The 21,728-nt window shown below is 43.7% G+C and overlaps 1 protein-coding gene across 3 annotated transcripts in view; it reads left to right on the plus strand.

Annotated features, from left to right (window-relative positions):
• COL19A1 (collagen type XIX alpha 1 chain) overlaps positions 1-21,728 on the plus strand; it is a 2,241,461-nt gene that overhangs the window by 2,004,049 nt on the left and 215,684 nt on the right. The gene's annotated exons all lie outside the window — the stretch shown is intronic.

Raw genomic sequence — 21,728 nt, forward strand, 5'->3', positions numbered from 1 at the left:
CCTGTCAACAAAGATCTGCCAGCCAGGAGAGACATGTGATCACTGTCATCCCCAAACTTTGGGGGCGGACTCAAACACTGCAGTACTTTGAATTGAAAGCAAATATATATTTTACAGAAACGCTGATAACTCTTGGTAACCAGATGACAGAAATGTGAAATTTGGGGATCTTTAAAATGAAAACTTTGCCCACAATTCAAGCCCAAACTCCAATTTGTGTGATGTTCTGGGGCAAAACCCCGCTATTTATTGATACTACAGACTCTGTGCTTAAGCTAGAGACATGGGAATTTACTGGAGTATGTATGGACAGGCCGTGTATATGTGTATAATTTTTAATGAAAAACCAAAGTTGCATAACCCACTAAAATCGAAAATAAGTTGTCATTTCTTTACCCAAGCTCATAGAAACGCCAGAGTCGGAACAGTGCCTACCTCATGTGATATATGATGTGTGTAGGTGATGTAAAAACAACTGTGTAGTTTGGAAATATGTATTTGGATCAAATATAGATTTGTGTGGAAAGATGACAGGGGAGGGCCCTCTGGCCATAAAATCTACCTCTTCACTCTGACTCACAACTCAGTTCCCCCAATCAAAGGAGAAAAGAAAGCTTGGCCAATGATAAATTGAGAGAGGGGCTGGCTTAGTGATGCTGCGCACACACCCACTTTCTAAACACATAAAAGCAGACAGTGCAGTACAAGTGGAGATCCCTTTTTCACTTTCCGCGGGACGCTCTGCCGGGAGACTTCAGACTTCAATCCATCAATCTTCAGAGACCAAGACTTTACTTCAGAATTTGAGTTACTTTAAATCTGAAAAACGACCTTTACAAAATCATTCATATCTCTGGAACCGTTTGTCCTAGGAACTTGGTTTAACTTTCCTCTGAAAGCTTAGAACATCAGCTTTCCAACGAACCTAGAACCGACCTGCTGATTTCTTTACCTGTAAAAAGAAATCAGCTTTTTGCTTTCCTCTGCTAAAAATTTGTTTGCCTCTTAATAACCATCCCTGAATCATTGCTAAAGTGAGCCTGAGCTCATCCCAAGTATCTCTCACTCATCCTGAACCTCCTAAAGGGAATTAAAAGCATTTTCAGCATATTTCTCACTTCATTGCCACCACATTCAAAGCACTTGGGCCTGTGTTTTAAAACTCATACCTGTTTTCTCTAAGCTTGCTGGGGGGGAACTGAATTTCGTATTGTATTTGATTGCATTCCTGAGAACTGTGTGCTCCTCTTTCCATCTCCTTCCATTTCTTACATTGCATAGGGGAGGGGGGTGAATTGCCAGAGAAAAAGTGATTATCTTATATTTTGCTAAAATCATATCAAGTATTTCTGTACTGCATTTTGTTCCTCATTGCTTTTCCCTTGAAACCATAAAAGTATTTTTGCTACTTTATCCATCCTATACTAACTCCTCATTGATTGTAAAGAAGTGTGCTAGTGCCAGATTACCCATTGTTGATCAACATCATATGTCTAAGTGTACTATCAGATATTAATTTATTATAAAGTGTGATATATATATATTGTTTAAATTCTCAAATAAACCTTTTAAACTTGCAAAACAGAACTACTTCTTGGCTCAGTGGAGTCAGGGGGATTCTAAGAGAGGGGTGTTATATAGGGGAAGTCATCCAGAACTCATGAACTGGACATAAAGATATATCAATAAGGGTTTCCATTCAGTATCCCAGACTAGGCATTGACTTAGCTGTAGTGTTGAATTGAATCCTCTTACAATTCTGCCTGTTTCATGTGCCTAAGTATCCACATGACGCAGCAGCAAGGCGATAAACACCACGCTGTCTGCGTCAAGAATAGAGATCGGGCGATAATTCCTTGGCTATTTTTCGGTCTTTTTTTCTAAATTGGGACCAGATGTGCCATATGCCAGGTGGTCGAAAACGAATTTGTTTTGATCACATCTTTTGAAAAATTGGGCCAAAAGTACTGCGTTTAACTGCTTTAATGATTGTGAGGTTTTATTCCATTCATAATACGGCAGAAGATTGAAGTATTCTTACTGCCCAACGCTTCCAGCATATACTCACTATCATGTTGGTATAAGCAAGCTCTTCTCCCTCTTGCCCAGATCATGTTTCTTAATCGGACCTTCTTAATTTGTTTGACTGCCTCCACTGAGTCATTCCTATATGTCACCTTTATTAATTGAATTTCAGCCCTAGATCTTTTCTTGTGAGCTGCTACTTCCTGGTCAAACCTATGTATGTGTGGCTCTTGGGGTTTCTTAGTTGTCTGACTTCTGGGTATAAAGACTTTAGACAGAATTTGTTCAACCAACAGGTTAAACATTTCTGCCTAGACTGTTGACTCTCCTATCCCTAGTGGTCAGGATACACCATTCTTCAAGGATGAGATTCACCTGAGTAACTTTGGTCTGGTTCCAAAAACATGATTATTTTGACCTATCACTTCGAGACCCAGTGGACCTTCCTCTGAGTCATTTCCATCCCACTGTAGTTTAATGTCTGTTCTCAACACTGAGTGGCCACTTAGTGTTGTTGGTGTAATTACCAAAGGGGAGCAATGACTAAACAAACCCTCATCTGTAAACAGTTCAATGTGAATGCCAAAGTACCATTATGCCAGGTGTAATTAGTAGTTCCATGTTCTGTTGGGGTAGTCCAGTTTAGCATTTTCAAAACAAGACCTTCCAAACGGGAACACCATCGCCATCTGGCTAGACTACGTTTGTATTTGACTGGTGGGCATCTTTTAGCAGAATTGAGTATGCAAAAGTCCAGGCAGAGCAAGTTTAAATCTCCTACAAGAAGCACCATTCTCCCTGGATTTAAATCACGCCAACCGTCAATCAAAGCAGTAATGGTGCCCACTATTGTTTCTTGTAGACCAATACCTAAATGGCAATAGAAATGTAACAGTAGGAGGTTTACCGTAGAGCACCCCACTTTCAATTCAACATGCACACTTAGTAAGCCTTTAAACAAAGCATCTGAGGAAATAATCTTCATGCCCTTATTGATATTTAACAGAATGAGTAGCCCACCTGGAAGGCGGCCTGTTTCAGTTGTCTTCGCTATTTGTGAAACGGATGCGAAGCCATCTGAATGGACCTCCCTCGTTAGCCAAGTCTCCTGAAGGCAAATAACAGTATGCTTTCTTAAATAATTCCCCAGAACAGGTTCATCTAACAATTTACTCTGACCCCCTAATATTCCATGAAAAAAGACTGACAGGACCTTCATACTAGAGGGGGCGCTTTTCCAATGGTTCCTATTTAGAACCATTTAGGATCTCCCCCCCCACCCAGGACCAGTCACATTCTATTTTTTTGCCACTACTCATATGACTAAGAGAGAACACTAACTGGCATCCATTGTTATGGGCACTTGTTGAATCTAAAGGCTAATTTGGTAGGAAATTCACAAGATAGTCATGACCTTCCTTTTCATTAGGATCTTGCGATAATGATTGTGGGATTATATCGAAGCCTGTTTGCCGAAAGGCCAGGGTTTTGTTTCGCTTATTATTAAGTCAAAGACCACTTTGAAACCAATAAACAACACTGTGCAGTAAAGGTCCTTAAAATCTAACAGTGTAATGTCCCTGGATGCAACTGCACGCAGGGCCGGCACCTTTAAGATGCTAGGTCTATATAGTCACCTCCCTGTATTCAGATAGCAAGCACTGTACACCAAGTTGTACTATTCCTGCTAGAGATGCTTGATGAATTGTCTGTGTTAATTAGGGACCCTGGCCCTTCCCCTGAAGGGGTTATTACTGACTTTGCTTCCAGGAGAGAATAAGCTGACCCTCTTGCTTCCTTCAGAATGGAGTGGACTTATTTTTGCCCCCAGAAATTGGCTCTACAAGAGACAGACTCTGAAGCCAAGAAGGTGGGTACCTTTACTTTACACTCATTTAGAGTTTGGGCGGCTAAGAAGGCTGCCTGAGGCTGCTTCAAACCTCTCAAGAGAACACCTTTAATTGAATCACTTTCTCAATTGTCTAACCTTACATCTGGTACGGTGACTATATGCGGTACAAAGGGATTAGCAGCAGGTCTAAGATTGAACAGGGGGTAATTTCCCATGCGCACTGAGCTGCCTTGGTGAGTTCCCCCATCTTGCAGCCCCCTGCCAGTGCAGTCCCCTTCTTGTGCCCCCGCTGCCCCTGTGCCACATTGATGGAATAATTTTTGAAGTCATGCAGTCTAGGTGCTCCCCATCCCCTGCCCTTCAGCATTTAACCAGGTATTCACAGAAGGCAAACTTTGCATCCCTCTGATAGTCTGTGTCTCTATTTTTTCCACCAGGACAGGTTCCAAAGTATCAACTACTTGTGTACTCCTTTTAACTTTTGTTACTGCGACGGTCGACTTGTCTATATTGCCATTCACTCGAGTAGGCCTTTTTCCAGATTTAATAGATGCCCTTATTTGCTGATTTCGGAGTCCTGCCATGACTGAGGGGTGTTTATATAATGTTTGTAAGAACGCCTTAGAGGATTGTTTATTGGTGTTCTTGCTCTTTGCTTCAACTCAGTCCTGTATAACTTCATCTTCTTTTGCCATGTCCAATACTTTACTGTGTTTCCGTTCTTTCTTGCTTTTCTAGGTTGAGCATTTTCAGTGCAGTCTTCTTTACCTGATGAGAATGTATTTTCGGCGTTTAAGGAGGCAGCTGTAGGCTGTGATCTCTTTGTGTGTATCAACCTCCCACTGTGTATGTTACACCATGTCTCCTGAGCTTTGGTCGCCTTTACATACTTCGGTTTGTGTACCTGGCCATGAGATTTTTCAGGGACCAAGTTCCCACAAGGCAAGGGCACCAACTGACTCTCAGGTGCATTCATCAGATTTCCTCTAGGGTCCTCTTCTCCTGATTCCATCAATGTTAGTTTTGTTTAGGTTCAAAGAGTCTTTTATCTTTGGATGATTGCCTACATTATTGAATTTGAATACCAACGAATCCAATAATGTGGATTGTGTTTTGACTTCTAGTTTTAGGCCTTCGTACAATGTAACCCGGATGCTCAGCACTTTATTGATCGCTTCGAGCATCTGTTAAGAGTCTTGTCCCCCTCCTTATTGACTGACCGATCCGTGTTATGCGACTCATTTGGTTTTCCCCTTAGAGGAGAGAGAGCTGGGCATGCAATATGTGCAGCAGAAGAATCGGAGTCATAAACCGAGACTTTGATTAGATCACGAGAGGCGTGAACCTCACTCTGTCAGCCATTCGTTGCATCTGTTTCTCGGTTTAAGCTCTCTATTTCGAACCCACCACTCTCACTGTAAACGTCACTACGTGGTGTCACAGGGACATCTTGTCTTGCAGTTCTTATCTGCATCACTTGCTTTTTTGTAAAGTCTGTCGCCTTTCACCGCACTGTGTGGAAGAAGGCGGTGATGGTGCCGTCTTGAGGGACAGTTGTCACCTTCACAACTGTTATATCTCGCGGTTATCTCTGCTCACGCACTCCCAAACCCGTTAATGCTGCTGCCTCTAAACTCGATGGCCCTTCTCCTGGAGATAATGTAATCAGGAGGCCAATGGCCAATTGCATTATTTCCATGTCCATTATTGTCCTTTATGCCCGTTCCTGGACCATATAGACACTTAACAGTTACGTCGTCTTGGCTTCACTCCTCAGGTACATGGGTTGAAAACTACTCCAAGGGACTTACGGGAACAATGGCCGTGAGGGGAAAACACACACTCTCTCAAGTCAATAACAAAAATTCAGAACTATTATGAGGCTTGCCTCAATGACAGTGGTAATCACTGCACTTACGTTGAAAAATCTCTATGCTCCAAAGCCGTGCCCCCTTCCGAACACTTCCAAACAAACTGAACACACCTTGCACGCTGTGCGCTGTGTGTGCCTATTTGAATAGTTTCAGTCTCCACCTCCAGGCCAAAAGGCATTGCTGAAAGACTCCACTGCTCCTGGGCTCGCAAAAAGTGAAACGTGGTCTCCTGCCAGGTACTGCCAAACACACTACACACAGCATTAGGATATAGTACTGATGTCCATCTTGGAAAAAGCAGGGAAACCTTCATTTAAAAGGTACTGTGGCACTTGTTTTTCCCTGGACACTTTGCTCTGAATTTGGATCTCGTGCAGGCGGACTTTCATTACCAGTCAATGAGGCTGTTTTTGGTAGTGCTTGTTGTGTACATTAATGTTTATTTTGATGATTGGTTGTAACATACTGTAGCTTGGACAAGGGAAACAGAAGGTTCAGCTCATTACAACACTGCTCTACACTTTTCACTATGAGTCTGTGATTTTAAGCGTATGCTCAGTCGCTTTAACGCTCTATCACTCCTGACTGATGGAGTGACCAGTCATGACAGGTGGATATACCCAACTAAATCGAGAGCCGCTGTGTAGGGCAGACTGAATGGGTGGGACCACGTTTTGAATTGTCTGTGGGAGACATCAATGAATGAAACTGACCTTGGGAAATAATTCCAGAATGTTGCTACTGCCACAGAGAAGGCCCCTCTTCAAGGACCACGGAAATAAATGGCAAGATGGATGGCACGGATGGCACTGTTTGAACTAAGATAGCACCCGCAGCACCAGTGTGAGTGAGATCTGTACAGGGCACCCTGAACTGAATACATGCATTCCGTGGCAGCCAATAAAGCAGTCTCATCCCATGGGTAACCTGCAACCTTTTATTAGCATCCATGAGAAGGTTAAGAACATCTTTTTGAATTTGATGACACCATCTAATAAGTTTAACCTGGAAGTTACAAAGGCTGAAGTTACAGTGGCCATTTCTCAGCTGGGAAATAAGCCCACTACATGCAGGGGGCAATCGGAGGGGGCACGAAGCACTACTGTACAGTGGCTTTCATCTGCCCGACTAGGATCAGCTATTGGCCTTTGTCTCCTGCATGATTCAAGCCCCTAACTCATTCATTCATTCTCTCCATCAAATCACCCTGTGCAGGGACGTCATTTCACCAAAATGCCTGGGGTAGTGGAAGTGACATCATATGACCCTTGACCTCTGATGACAGCACTGGAAATGATGTCATATGACCCCACCCCGAAGTGACATCACGGGAAGAGATGGAACACGACTGTTTAACCCTTGACAAAACAGGAAGTGGCATCACATAGCATTGTTTCTAAGTACACTATGAAAAATACTGTAAAGTGATAGACATTTCATACAAGAATGGATCATCATATGTAGCAGCAGAAAAAAACATGCTATAACTGCAACTTGCGAAAAGCAAAATACATAGTCCGAAATGGATGCTTTTTCTACTCTACTCTAAATGCTTTTTGGAGGATTCTGTCTGCATTGTGAATTTGAGGTGTTTAAGAACAGACCAAATCAATGACTCACTCCCCCCCCCCCCCCCTGAAGTGTGCCTGAAACAATCCTTTATGGAGCCTAGCAATTATTGTATGGAATTCCAGAAAGACAAACAGCTCAAATAGCCACATGGCATTGCCCACAGCCCAGAAAAAAGGGATAGAAAGGGAGACCTCAGGGGTCGCCTGGCGACACCTAAATGACGTCATGAGCCGGTATCCAAAGTTTGAGCGACGCTACTTTAAAGTGCAGTGCAGTGACTTCTTCCACGAATCGCAGTGTTCCTGTTCTTGTAGGGAAAAATGTCCACATTTCAGCAAGCGTTTTTGCACGCGTACACTAAACAGCTTGAAGAAGAAATCGTACACTAATGGCAAGGCATTGGCCCCATTTACTGCGCGTTCTGCTGTTAATCAAGGGGCCACTAAGGAGACACTGATGAATGGCAAACAGGGTTCACCTGGCACATCTGCCGAGAACATTAATTTTCTACCAGTTTTGTCCCGCGCTCAAGAATCATAAATCTAGCTCACAAAACTCTATTTGCAGAAGTATTTTTTTTTTCTAAGAGACACAACACTAAAGTTCTCCTTTTGCAAACGTTGCAAAGGGGCTTCTTGGAAAGCAAACTCTTTAAAACGTGTCTCGTGTATGGGAAACACACGGCAATGACAAGGGCTGCGCGGCTGTCTATAAAGTCGCCTCTCTTAAAAGTGGGGCTTGTGAAATGGCTGCTGTGCTGTTTATTGCTAAAAAAAAAAAAGAAAGGCACCCGGTCACTGGTGACTCGTGTCCATTACTCTCATCTGCCCGCTGTGAGAAGGTAATTAAAAATTTCTAATGCAAATGCCTACAACCATTTCCGGTAACAGCAGCCATGTTTAAAGTATGTTTAGAGCAACGCTGCTACCAATGATAGGGTGCTTGAACTTTCAGGTCATATTTAAGGATAACGGCGTAATTTCAATTATCGCAGGTTGCACGTAAGGTTATTTCAGGAGGAAACGCAGCACTTAGCTGTTGACTTCTGCGTTCGACGAATTACCCTCCATATTAACATTGATTGCTTCAAATACACCGTGTCACTACAAATGACAGGAACGCAGTTCCTATAATTGAAATGCTACGTCCATCTTCTCAAGGAGCCAGTCCTCTGCTTCTGCTCCGGTTGACCTTTATTATGCAGATTTCGCATACAATTTACACAACTTGTTCTGCCTTTTTCATTTACCTCAGCAGCTCATCACACAATGTCCATCGAAACCCATGCAGCCAGCTAACAGAACCTCCATATCCACACATACAGTTATTGGCCTTCATCTCACGCATCCAGGCCCAACTTGAAGAGAAACTAGAGCACCTTCCACAGCATTCATAGGAGTTGAATCACTCTCCCCTCAGGAGCACTGCACACGGCCCGGCGGTGGGGCTGCAACCGGCTGGCTGGATGGGGCGGGGTTGCAACCGGCTGGCTGGACGGGGCGGGGCTACAACCGGCTGGCTGGATGGGGCGGGGCTACAACCGGTTGGTTGGACCGGGATACCCATGTGCAGCTCACCGAAAAACCAGAGCGCTTTGCATTCTTTGCACAGCCATCATCTGCCGGGCTGAACGACGGGGCAAAGGACACGACAAGTGGCCCCCAGAATCACCATACCCCTGATGGACTCCGCAGGAGGGCCTTCAGCAGGGTCCATGACTACTTATTGGAGCTTTGTACCCAGATTAGCAGGACTTTGTTTCGGTCACAAAAGGGTGCACAGACCTCAGGCGCCCAGGTAAAGAATCCTTGATAGTCTGCTTGCTCATGCCCGAGCCACTCCAGTCGGGTCATATCATGAGACTGGGATTGCCATGACAAAAGACACCCTATTTGAGTTTCTGCCGTGCTGCTCTCCAAAGCTACTCAAGGATGATATAGAAACGTATTGATGTCACAGTTTATTACTAGGTCACACTCATCTCAGGGAGTTCCTTTCCCCCAATGAATATGGAGCACGATAAATCACTATTAGTTTGTTACGGTTCACTTTGGTAAGGCCTCCAACCCGTCTCGCACCCAACCCCAACAAGTACCCAATGCCACAATGGACTAAGAGCCAGGCCTGTGCCTCGTTAGGATTGAGTTATTTATTTAAAGCAAGTTTTACAACCAGACTAACATCAGCCTGCAATGCTGTGGCAACACAATATCAAAAATGACCTCCATAAAGGCACCAACATAGAGATAACACTGAGATAGGCAATCAAAATGTTCTTTTAAATCACCCACCAATACAGAAAACTAACAATTCAAGACACACAGTGATTGCTGATTTGGTTATAATAATTTTCTCCCAGCGACCTCACCCTCCAAACATCAGTTAGACTTGACCCCTCTGAATTGAAGGCCAGTGGCAGAGAGTGGGACCACAATGGGAAAATCGTTTTGGGATTATTTCTGGAAAAAATGCACTCTTTGGAAAAAGGGATTCATGGGGCAAAATCGTTTTTATGTTCCTACTTGTTACCACAGATGCAATATGTGGGATCGAAAAGCAATAGGAAATTTCGTTTTGCCACACCTAAAAAGAACATGCAGGGCCTTGTTGTTTTGGTCAGAGCACAATGGGATCAAGGGGGGAACAAGGGGGCAATTTTGTTTTGCACCCTGCACATGCAAAGGCACTACCAGGCTTCACACCTCTGATTTAAGATGAAGGGGATCAATGGGGGATTTTGTTTTGCAACCTGATCAGTCACATGGAAACAGGGCTTTGGGATTCATTCTTTTGGCACATTGTTCTGTCTATAACGGCTCAAGAAACACTGGGAAGAGCTTGTTGATTTCGAATGCCAACAAGATTCATCCCATGATTTCTATATGGGAATTAATTGATTTACTTTAATTAAATATGCTAAGAATCTACACAAACAGGATATTTTGCTATGGGGAAATAACTACAACAATGCTTAAAAAATGCAGGGCCTACACAATCATGGCTCTGGGGATAGTTTTACTTACAGGAGAGGCCTTGGAATGGGCATCAGGGAACAGCAGGGCCCTGCTGGGACAGCAAGGGTCAGTCAAGGAGAGTCTGCTCTAAATCCTCCCTGGGGTCTCAGTCAGATTCTATGTCTCCTTGTTCCTGTCTCCACTGCAAGATTTAGGCCTCTCTGCTGGGATGTTTCCTGCAAGAGTTCACAACAGGTTGCCTCCCGGAATAAGTGACCAAAAGCCCAGTTCTAATGCAAACTGATCTACTTATAGGGCAATGACCTCACAAACTTGTCATGATTCCTGCAAAAGAAATTGGTCAATTTTATCTACCCACCTCCCACCTGTGTGCAAATAGGACAAGGAGATGAGGGGAGTACATTCAGGACAGCTGTGGGAGGAGAAAGCTTCATCGTCCTAATTTGACAGTGCACTCTGCATGTTTCAGACTCACAAAATCTATCAACATGGCAAGTACCCTATATGTTCATATCTTTACATGTATGAATATTTTTTTGAGAACTACATTTTAAGGCAAATCAGATGTTGCTAATCTGAAGTTGGCACACCCTTCCTATGCAGACATACAGGTTTCTTCATTTACTCAGGAGCTGTATCAGTGAAAAATATACCGCTTCATAATTTCCATGTTACTTCTTTCCTTCATCCTCACACCAACTTTCAAATCTCTTGGAATCAATGGAAGGCCCAAATCACATTTTCGTTAATAACTTTAGTTATGTTTATCACACAAAAATCGTTTTGCCATGGTTCAAATGGGGTGATTGTCACCTTCAATCAAAGTCTGGAATGACCTTTGTGGAATGTATGCTGCCCTTTTTATGCAATAAAATGTATTTTTCTATTAAACAAACTGCAGCCTACACAGCCCTGTCACGTCACTCCAATCAAGCAATCCCACTAAGTCAGTGCCTCGTCTGGGACACCCAAGGGAAGTCCTTATTTATATATTTTTGTGACAAGTTATACTTGGGATGATAAACCCTTATATAACGCCCCTCTCTATGAATCCCCCTGATCTCACTGAGCCAAGAAGTAGGTTTGTTTTGCAATTTAAAAGATTTATTGGAAACATTAAACAATATATATATCACACTTTTATAATAAATTAATATTTGATATCACACTTAGGAATATGACAGTGATCAACAATGGGTGATGTTACACTAGCACACTGATTTAATTACTTAAGAGTTAGTATACGGAGGATAAGGTAGCTGAGAATACTTTTGTGATTTCAAGAAATTGAAATGATGAATAAATGCAGTACAGAAGTAAAGTGATAGGGTTTCACAAGAGATAATATGTTCACTTCTCCCCTTGTGGCAATTCACTCCCCCCATATGCAATAGAAGGAGATGGAAGGAGAGCACACAATTTTCAGGAACACAAACAAAATGCAATACAAAGTTCCAGTTCCCCCCAGCGAGCTTAGAGGAAAACGGGTATGATTTTAAGGCAGGCAAATCCTTTTAAATGTGATGGCAATTAAGTAAAATATGCTAAAAATGCTTTTAATTCCCTATAGAAGGTTCAGGGTAGGTGATAGCTATTTAAGATTAATTCAAGTCACACTTGCGATGCTCAATGAGGGATTAGCAGGTTGAAAACGAATTTTAGCAGTTCAAGCAAAAGCGGCTATTTTGACAGGTGAAGAACTTTGAGCCAAATCGCAAATCGTGGCTCTTTTTCCGAATGCGTCGAGCGCGATTACGGAAAAACTATAAGGAGTAGGAAGTCAGTTTAGGGCTTGTTAGAAAGAATCTTAGCTTTCAAATGAAAGTTAAATCTCGTTCCTAGCACACGCGGTTCAAGAGATACGGACGATTTTATGAAGGTAGATTTTCAGAAATGAAATAATGATTCAAAATGGCGAAATTACACTTTTACAGGTTTAAAATCAGAGAATGCACACATGATTCTATGATGGAGTTCTGGACAGGTTAAAATGGTTTGGATCAGATTATTTTAGACTAAGAGATTGGTTCTGGCACAGTTCTAGCTGAGTACTCACACTCTAAAGTTGAAATAGGCCGTCAAGGTCTGATCAGGTTTAGGCTGGACTCCTGGCGGGTGGTTCTGAAGTCACAGCTCTCTGGGTCAGCTCTGCTCTGCACTTCACAGCAGTCTGGTCTCTGGTTCTGGATACAGCTCTGCTTTCTGGGTGTTTCTGGCACAGGGTTCTAGCCAGAATCAGACAGCTCAGCCAGGCTGTTTGAATAATTTGCAAATGATTTTGAGGCCTGCTGAAAAAGGATTTAGCTGGTGGTCCAGGCCTCTCTGCTTTAAGTTCTGGAGTGAAGTTCTGGATCTCTGGATGTAAAGTCTGGAATCTGGATGTGAAGTCGTCCGTCAAACTGCTCCGCAAGAAAGTGGAAAGTGAATGTCTTGCCTGTCCAAGCAGTCTCTTTTTATGTGTTCTGCAAGTGGGTGTGTGCGTGGGCATAACTAAGCCTGCCCCTCACAATTTATCATTGGCCAAACTCTCCTCTCTTCCTTGATTGGGGGAAGGAAATGGAGTGTCATCGTGATGAGGTAGTTTATGGGTCAGAGGATCCACCCCTGGTCAATTTAAACACAAATCTATTTTTGATCCAAATACATATTTATCTATGTACCATTTTTCTAATATTATATGTCCAGTCAACATATTTTCTGTAGCACCAAACGATCCGATCCCTGTCTTTGTAAGCTGTCGTGTCCACTTATGACAGAATTTTGCCTTTTTCATCAAGAACACAACCTCTAAACTTTTCCAGAATTTACACAAACATGCACAAGGAATATGGGCATCAGATGATAAAGTGTCAGATTTTTAACATACAGACATTCAGAGTAATACCTTATCTTCCGCTAAAACCCCCAGAACATGCCACAGAGTCCTAACACCTCTTAAAATGTGCACAGAATAATCACAAGAATAATGATATTAATTATATAATTTTGACAAGTCCGTACTATGAATTAGCCATCTTTTTAAAATTATGCTCTGGCCCAGAGGGGTGTGGTTTCCCAAAGCACATGGTGGAATTTCTGGTTTGTCTACTTCCTCCAACTCAAGTTGCTCACAGAGGTACTGCCCCTCCCAGTTTCTCTCAAGAGGAAGCCATTTACGACCCCCCCTAATTTAACATTTGCCTGAGCCAAGGAAGGCTCATTGTTCTGTTTCCTTCCAGTCCTAGGTGCCACTCCCATGATTCAATCAGAGAGGTGTCATCTCCTTTTGGTGGGAACAGCAGAAGGCAGCTAGGCCTGCAAATGCAGTGGCTGAGCAAGTTTCAACTCCTGCCAGGGGTAGTTGCCAGGCAGAATTCACTCTCTTCAAGCCAGGCTTCAGCCAAATGTCACTTTTTTTCCAGTTTTTCTTCATTCAAATCAAACTTACAATTTCTACATATGCAGCTAGAACGCTGATTCTAAGTTCAAAACTATGACCTTTAAACAGTTGCAACCTATGTGACACTCAAAGTAGGTCACCCATTTATCTTAAACATTTCGATTTTAGTGGCTTTAAGTCCAATTTCACTTCAGCTGCTGACATCCACAGCTCAGCCAGTTTTGTTGTAAACATTGTTTTGGGCTCTTCATCTTTCCAGATTTTGTACACACACAAGACTACATTCTGCCAAATGTCTGCTGGTGTTCAGTGAGATTTTTGAATATCTTGCAATGTTTAAAATAGGCATTTTTAGCTTGCATTTCAGAGAAACAAAGGTGATTTCAAAGCGCTTTTTAATCTAACAGGCACTGCTGTTTTTCCTTTGGCACCATGTTTCACTCATGGCGCTTCTGGCCCACCACGCTCGCACTGGTGGGTGGCAGGTTAGGCGACCATTTTGGTGTGCGCAAAAACTGCGCGGTTTTCCTGGATTATGGCGCGATGTGGGCTTTTCGGCCATCTTGGATTTTCCAAGCCCACAGCACCAAATGTTGCAGCATAATAGCTTGAACGTGGGTCAATACACCCGACAGGCCTCACTCACTCTAGCCCCCAACCTTGTTCCTCTAAGTTTCATTTATCCTTACACATGTGACTAGGCAGAGGCTGGCTCATGTTTATCTTAGCCTATCCCTCTTCAAGGCCTGTGAGGCCCTGATAGCAACCCTAATGGACATTTTATGGAAATTGTGACCTCAAGGTCACTTCTGCTGCAAGAACAGGCATGGCCTTATCAGTCCCCACCATGGTTTCAATCTAAGCAGTGCATTTATTTCTATATTAAGGAGCATTGGCCCTGTTTGATGGTTAACACCCAGGCTGGTGTCTTCAGGGCTGCAGAGAAAGGTGTTGGAGGTTAAGAAAGGACTGGCTCATGTATTCTTCAAGCAAATGGCTTTTAAAATCACACACAAATGCATTTACATGACATCTTACAAGGCACCTGGTCCATATCCATATGTAATATTTTAATTTCACAGTTTTAAAATACATGAGTATCACTCTGTATTGTCCATAAGTATTGGGCAGCTATATCAGAAAACCAGGTTCAAACTTTGAAAGTCTAGCAATCACTTCTCTCTGCATACTGTCATTTTAATGAGGAGAAATAAAAAGGAAATTATTTCATTTTGTGTAAATTGCAATGAGCTCCGTTTCACTTTAGATTACTGGAGCACAATCTGTTATTACATTGAAGATAATGTATGCATGGCTGTCCCTTTAAGTAACAGTGCAGCTCTCCATCGATTGAGTGAAATGGCATTGTCAGTCACATGTCCTTCTTTTCCTTGCTGAAATGCATTGTGCATATCTTTGCACTTTTGATTCAGGCCCACTTTCTTTCCTTTAGATTTAAGGTCTGTTTTTGGTTCAATAGGCCTCATGTCCGACATCACCATTTCTGTGCTGGCTTTATACTTCAGCAGTGGGTATTGACAAATGGCTTTGGCCTCTTGATTTCTAGCATTCATGGGCTATACTTGACTCCACATTAATAAATCACTTGGACCTTTCTGATCTCTTGAAGTTTACGATAACTACATCTTTGTAATACTGTCATGTATCATCACTGCCTAGGTGTGTTTTCCTCACTGCACTATTCAGCTGGTTGTTGATCTTGCTAATAGTTTTCAGGGGCTTAGCACCTCCCTAAATGTATCTTAACATTCAATTAACTTCCTTGTTCTTCAATCAAGATCTACTGATTTTTTTCAATCCGTCTTACCAAGAGTATATAAGATAGAATATAGCCCCTACTTTGAACCTACTCACTTTGTTTTGGGGTACATCACATACATGCTATTGTGACTTGCTGTAAACCCGACAGTGCCCTTAATGTTCTTAATCTGAGTTTGGCATTATTCTTTTAATGCAATCATTGGGTCTCAATCTCAGCAGTGGGGTGCTTGACATCAATATCTACACAGGTTGGCATGTCTCCCTTTAATGCCTTAAGCTCAATCACATCCTGATCTCTGGGCTATACTTGGCAGTGCCATTACCCTCTTAAAGACTAGCTCAGGACCTCCAAGCTACTCTCTGCTTATCTCCTAACAGACTGCATGGTAAAGACACCTTTATGTGCACAGGTTGCCCACTTAGTCCCTACCTTCCTATTTAGTAGATATTACCCTTCCTTGGTTGGTGATGAGGTACCTAACTGCTTACTGAAAGTAGGCCCCCCTCAGGAAAAATATTGAAACTCTCCAGGCATTGGGAACCTATTTGCAACTCGGTGTGACTTCGCCTGCCAACTGCAATCTCTGCTCCTTTTAGTGTGGGCATACCAAGGCACACATCTGAGTGGTGTTCTCTTAATATGTTCCTCATCCCATCCTCCTCATTTATAAATTGATTGAAATAACCTTCCCAAATGAAATCCCATTTAAAATGTAAACTCAGAATTATATTTCAACCATCTTGGGACTGATATCTGCCCTGCTTCTTTCCCATTTCCAGCAAATGTGGAAATCCTGCAACACAGAACGTTCACTTCCCAAAGATATAATTCAATATATGTGACCACTCCATTGCATTAGCCTGTTTTCCGACAGTGGCCAAGTTGGTGTGGCCCTCGTACAATTCCTGGTACTTTGTCTTATCCTCTCTCTCACCCTTCCACTCGGTCACCCTTAACAATGTCCTCACTGATAGCCAAAGGTGGAGATTGGATTTGGAAGCATCACATGTTGCCAACCCCACATAACTCTCCATTCTTTAAGGGAATGCCTGAGCACAACTCATGTCCATTGCACAACAAGACGCTTACCATCGATACTTGCTATTTGACGACACACTTTATGCCATCAAGCTATAGCCATGGCTTATCTATCTTGCGCCTCATCTATAATTCATGTGCAGTTACTCACTAGATGCTTCTAATTTTCTCTTCTACTTTGCCATTCAAACTGTTCCTCTCCTCTTCAGGCATATGCCATGCACCGCTGCCATTTGCAGGGTCCCTGGGTAGTCCGATGGATCTGAAAGAGCGGGGAGTGTTGCGTTAGTGTGGAGAGAGTAAATGCAAGCTAGCTTTGTTGTTGTGTTAATGCGTGCTGACATTAAGTACTCTAAGCTCTGTGTGTAGGTCTGTGTTTAGGTTTTCTCTGTTGAAAGCATGGAGGTATATGTGTCTAGAGGGGTGCATTGTGTGCCCATCGTGCTTGCTTGTACTGGCCGTAACACTGATATGTAAATTGTTTGTAGCCATGTACATTTATGTTGTTTGATGTCCATTGATATGGTTATTCAATTCTGCTTTGTGTGAGTGGCATAGTTGGCATGTGTATAATGTGTGTGTCAATGTAGAGCTTGATAATGTTAGTGTGTGAAAGTTAGAGAGGGCCCTGAGAGTAACTTATCTAATCCATCCGGTGTGGCCATGGCAACGTCTTAGTAGGGATGCCCTTTGACCGACGTCTTGGTAGTGGTAGTCTTCGAGTAAAGTATTTCCGGGAAGATGTCGTGAAGCACCATGACGTGGCCCGATACCTCTGGAAATGGATACTGTACCGTGACTGGTCCTGGGTGAGAATGGGGAACACTGTGAAGAGTGGAGGAAATAGGGTGCATGCATCAGAGGGTGCCAAGAAGAGACGGATGAGAATCATCCCCGAGGAGATTTCAGAGAAGGGATTCCAAGAGGACCGAGTTCTGGTGCGGTCCCTAAGAAGATCTCAGCATACTCCAAGTTCACGGTGCAAAATCTAAGAGGCAGTCCCGAAAGGGAGCAAAATCACAGTCGGACACTAACTGCATTGGCACCAGGGGTCTAGAACACAGTGGGACACCCGGGAGCAAACCCTAAGAGGGGTAAAAACACAATGAGGACACTGCCAGAGGGGCAGAATTACAGTGGGGCACTCAGCAGGAAAATCACGGGGGGAAATGTACAGTGGGAAACACAGGTGCCAAATGACTGTAGCACGCATGGGAGCAAATCCCAGTGTGCAGAATCCCAGTGGCATGCCTGAGTAGTAGTAGTATAGTATAAGGTTAGAAGTGCAATGGTGAGCAGGTTAGGGAGCACAACCAAGAGGCATCTAGCAAGGCCTAACATGGTCTAGCAAGGCCTGATGAAGGCAGGATAAAGAATAGCATTTCAAGATAAAGCAAATCCTGAAAAAAAGCCTAACAAAGGAAGGAAACCTGGTCTACTCAATGCACCCCTATCTGCGGCCTTTGCAGGCAGCTCCCACATCACTGTTTCCTTTTTGCCACTGGCAAGCTCTCTCCCTACAACTCTCAGGGAGAGACCCTTTGGCACAATAGCAGGGGCCCCAACTATACACTTTGTATTTGCTGCCTAGGTCAGTGCACATAATATGCATTGTCTGTCCCTGTCAAGGTATTAATATCCCAGTGAGCATTAACTAACAAAATTGAGCTATTGGGTGTTGACTGTTATTTTGCAGGGTATTACCCCTTTACATCGAATGCAATCACTGCAAAGGCCACTTCATCTAATTTTGTATAATGAATTTTAGCACATTTCATCGAGAATATAGAGGGTGGTTGGGTTGGAGTATTAATTAAGGTGAGAGGGTATGGGGCTTCGTGGGGGGTCTCCCCTGCATTCATTTTCTAAGACATGTGGAAGAATGTGCTATGCAAATTTCGATTTTATTTTTCCGATGTTGTGGGCTTCGTGGTGATGTTTTCGATGTAATCCCTTAGATCCGTTATGCAGTTGCCGGAAACCCAGACGGAAGGGACGGATCTAAGGGATTATTGCGACGGCCGAAAATGCCAACTTTTTCTTAACCCTTTGCACTGCATATATATGGGGGGGAAGACCCCCCGGAACCCCCCCCCCCCATATTAATATTATACCCTAAACCACCCCACATATATAAGTGGTGTAAGGGGGGGGGTTAAAAAAATAAGTGCATTTTCGGCCGTCGCAATTCCCAGGTGGACATGTTTGTACGATTCCGAAGGGACCATTAATACCCATTCTGCACTCAATATATTACAGTGATGTTATGGAAAAGGACTGTTGAATGTTTTGTGGTTTTAACACTGTGATGGTACAGTTTATTCTCATGGATTACTTTGCTGATTTCATTCCAATTTGTGTAATGGGTCAATTTCTTAATACACGTCTGAAACTGAACTGAAACTGAGGAAGGATAGTGCCTGTGTTTTCAGTAGAGTAGTAGGATGCAGCCATCATGTTATGGGCCAATGCCCTTGCTCGATCCATCAATCAAAGCCATGAGAACCCTATTATAGATTCACTTAGAGGAATTGTGCAGCGTCAACCATATGCTACCAGTCTCCCAAACCAGCCGCAGTCGCCACATGGGTGAGGAACGCTCTGTATTTGGCTTTGTTAACAAACATAATAAGCTGGGGAAGATGCGGGGCTAGCATGCACGGGTCTGTCCATAGCATGTGATCACATGGCCAGATCCATACTATGGGAGGCTTTAAGGGGGTACAGCCTCGACGAAGGGGCTTTAAAATATTATGATGCAACAGAACTATAACCTTAGAAGTCTAGTCAGATATGCTAGGGGCAAAGTCACAAGGTCCTTCCTTACAACTTAGAGAATTAGACATGGCTGTGTACTTGCCTTGTGTTTTGTCTTGCATGTCCATTAACAATCTGGAGGAACACCACTTGGATTCAGCAGTCTTTGCACCTTTAGTGGGGGTGGGCCCAACCCAGTCTTTCTTTACACTGTTGATGCTGCTTAGATGGCCCCAATCCCAATTGTTTTGCAAAGGCTGATCCCAGGTTTTGAAGATTTCATGAAAATCAGACAACTCCTGCCCAGACCATTACATTTTCATCAGTCCGTATGTGTCCAAAAAGCAGAATACCAAAGCTATTAACAGGGATGAAGAGAAATTAGAAAAAAATCACACATTTGGATTATCTGGGCCATAGATGTGCTCCCAATGTATCCTACAAATTGCATAAAATGATACTAGGAACTGGGGCTGTACGATATGATCAGAGTATTTTATTTGGAGGCATTTACAAAATATAACCCGGGAATTTGGACTGATGAAGTCCGCATGACCACGTGTCTACACCATTAGCCCCACAGGACACCATGTGACAGATGTGGCCCCTGGTGTACCACGGGTGCGGCTCTTCCTGCCGACCCCTACTCTCATGAACTAATAAAGTTGTACCTGTTCTTCACCATTGTGGTGGCCCAGAGTCCCCAAGTTAATCAACGTTTATAGATGTATGGGGCAACCCCACGAGTTAATGTTAGCATGCACTGTGTTATCGTTGTCATTGTTTTATATTAAACCGCTGGCATGGGAGATGTTGTAACTGACGCCCCTCCTGGGATCGTGCAGAAGTCACATGTTAAGTGACGCGTGGGAGACGTGTAATCGGCTCAATAAAGGGCGAGCCGGCTTCTCGCTCAGCAGTCAGTAACTGCACTAACTCTGGCTGGCTGTGTGTTATTATAGCGCACGCTGGCGCTGTGCGCACCCTGCCGTGGGCCACTACCACACAGCCCTCCACCATCCGGGCCCGGGCCCACCATGCTCCATAACAATCACTTCCCATTGTATTGTATTTATTTTGTTTATATAGCGCTTTACTCCAAAACGCTGTACAATTTTAACAACTGGATACATATAACATTATAACAATAGAAGCAATTTACAATTATGAATCAAACCAACAAAACAGTAAGTAGAGCAATTAAACTGAGAGGGAAGCGGGAGAGTAGAGCAATTAAACAGAGGGAAGAGGGAGGGGTGAGGAGGGGACGGAGGAGGGAAAACAGAAGAGGGAAATGAGGGCGAGAATGGGGTGGGTGGCGGAAGGGGAGGGAGAGGATCATGGGGAAGAGACAAAGGAAGGAGGGGGAGCAAGAAGCGGGGAGGGTTTCATGGCGGGGGATGGAGAAGGAGAGATTTTAGGGAAGTGCGTAAGGAGGAGAAGGTTTGTATAGAGCGGATTGAGAGAGGTAAGGAGTTCCAGTGCAGGGGGGCTAGGAGCTGGAAGGAGCACAATCAGGAGGGGACACACAGGGATGGAGGAACAGTAAGAAGGAAGTGGTCAGCTGACCGAAGGGAGCGGGAGGGAGTGTAGAAAGAGAGGAGAGAGGAGAGATAAGGGGGAGCAAAACCATGGAGAGATTTAAAGACTAAACAGAGGAAATGAAATTTAAGTTGGGAGTGAAAGGGAAGCCAGCCAAGGGATGAGAGGGAAGCAGAAATGGAGTCACGGGAGGTAAGGAGACAGAGGGTACAGACGGCAGAATGGTAGATAGATTTGAGGGGGGCGAGTTGAGAAGTAGGTAGTCCAAAGAGGAAGGAGGAGCAGTAGAAGAGGCGAGAGAAGATAAGGGAGGAGATTCAAATTTTAGTAGCATGGAAAGTGAGAGAGGGGCGGACGTTGCGAATATTAAAGAGGTGGTAGCGACCGGCACGAGAGGTGAGAGAAATATGATGGGGAAAGGAGAGGGAGGAGTCAAAGTGAATGCCTAAATTGCGAGCGTGGGCAGAGATAGGGAGATTAGAGGGAGGAAAGTGAATGAAGGGTGGAGGAGAGGGAAGGGGAAGAGAGTTGGAGGGGAAGAATAAGACTTCAGTCTTATCAGTATTGAGGGAAAGAAAGCGGGATGGCATCCAGTTTTTAATGGCAGTAAGACAGGAAGAGAGTTTAAGGTGGAGGTCGATAGAGAAGGAAGAGAAGCAAAGGAAGAGCTGAGTGTCATTGGCATAGAAATGGTGAGAAATACTGAATGAGGAGATAACAGTGGCAAGGAGGGAGGTGTAGAGTGAGAATAGGAAAGGGCCAAGAACCGAGCCTTGGGGTACGACGTATTCCAAAGGCTGGGTTGGTGAGGAACGGCCGCCCCAGGATACAGTGAATGAGCGGGAGGAGAGGTAAGAGGAGAGCCAGTTAAGTATTAAGCCATTGTGTATGTCATAGTCCCCCACTATGTTTAGGCCTTCAGCCCTGATTA

This window comes from Ambystoma mexicanum, chromosome 4p, assembly GCF_040938575.1.
Source record: "Ambystoma mexicanum isolate Mex_15411 chromosome 4p, UKY_AmexF1_1, whole genome shotgun sequence".
In the NCBI taxonomy this organism is placed as follows: domain Eukaryota; kingdom Metazoa; phylum Chordata; class Amphibia; order Caudata; family Ambystomatidae; genus Ambystoma; species Ambystoma mexicanum.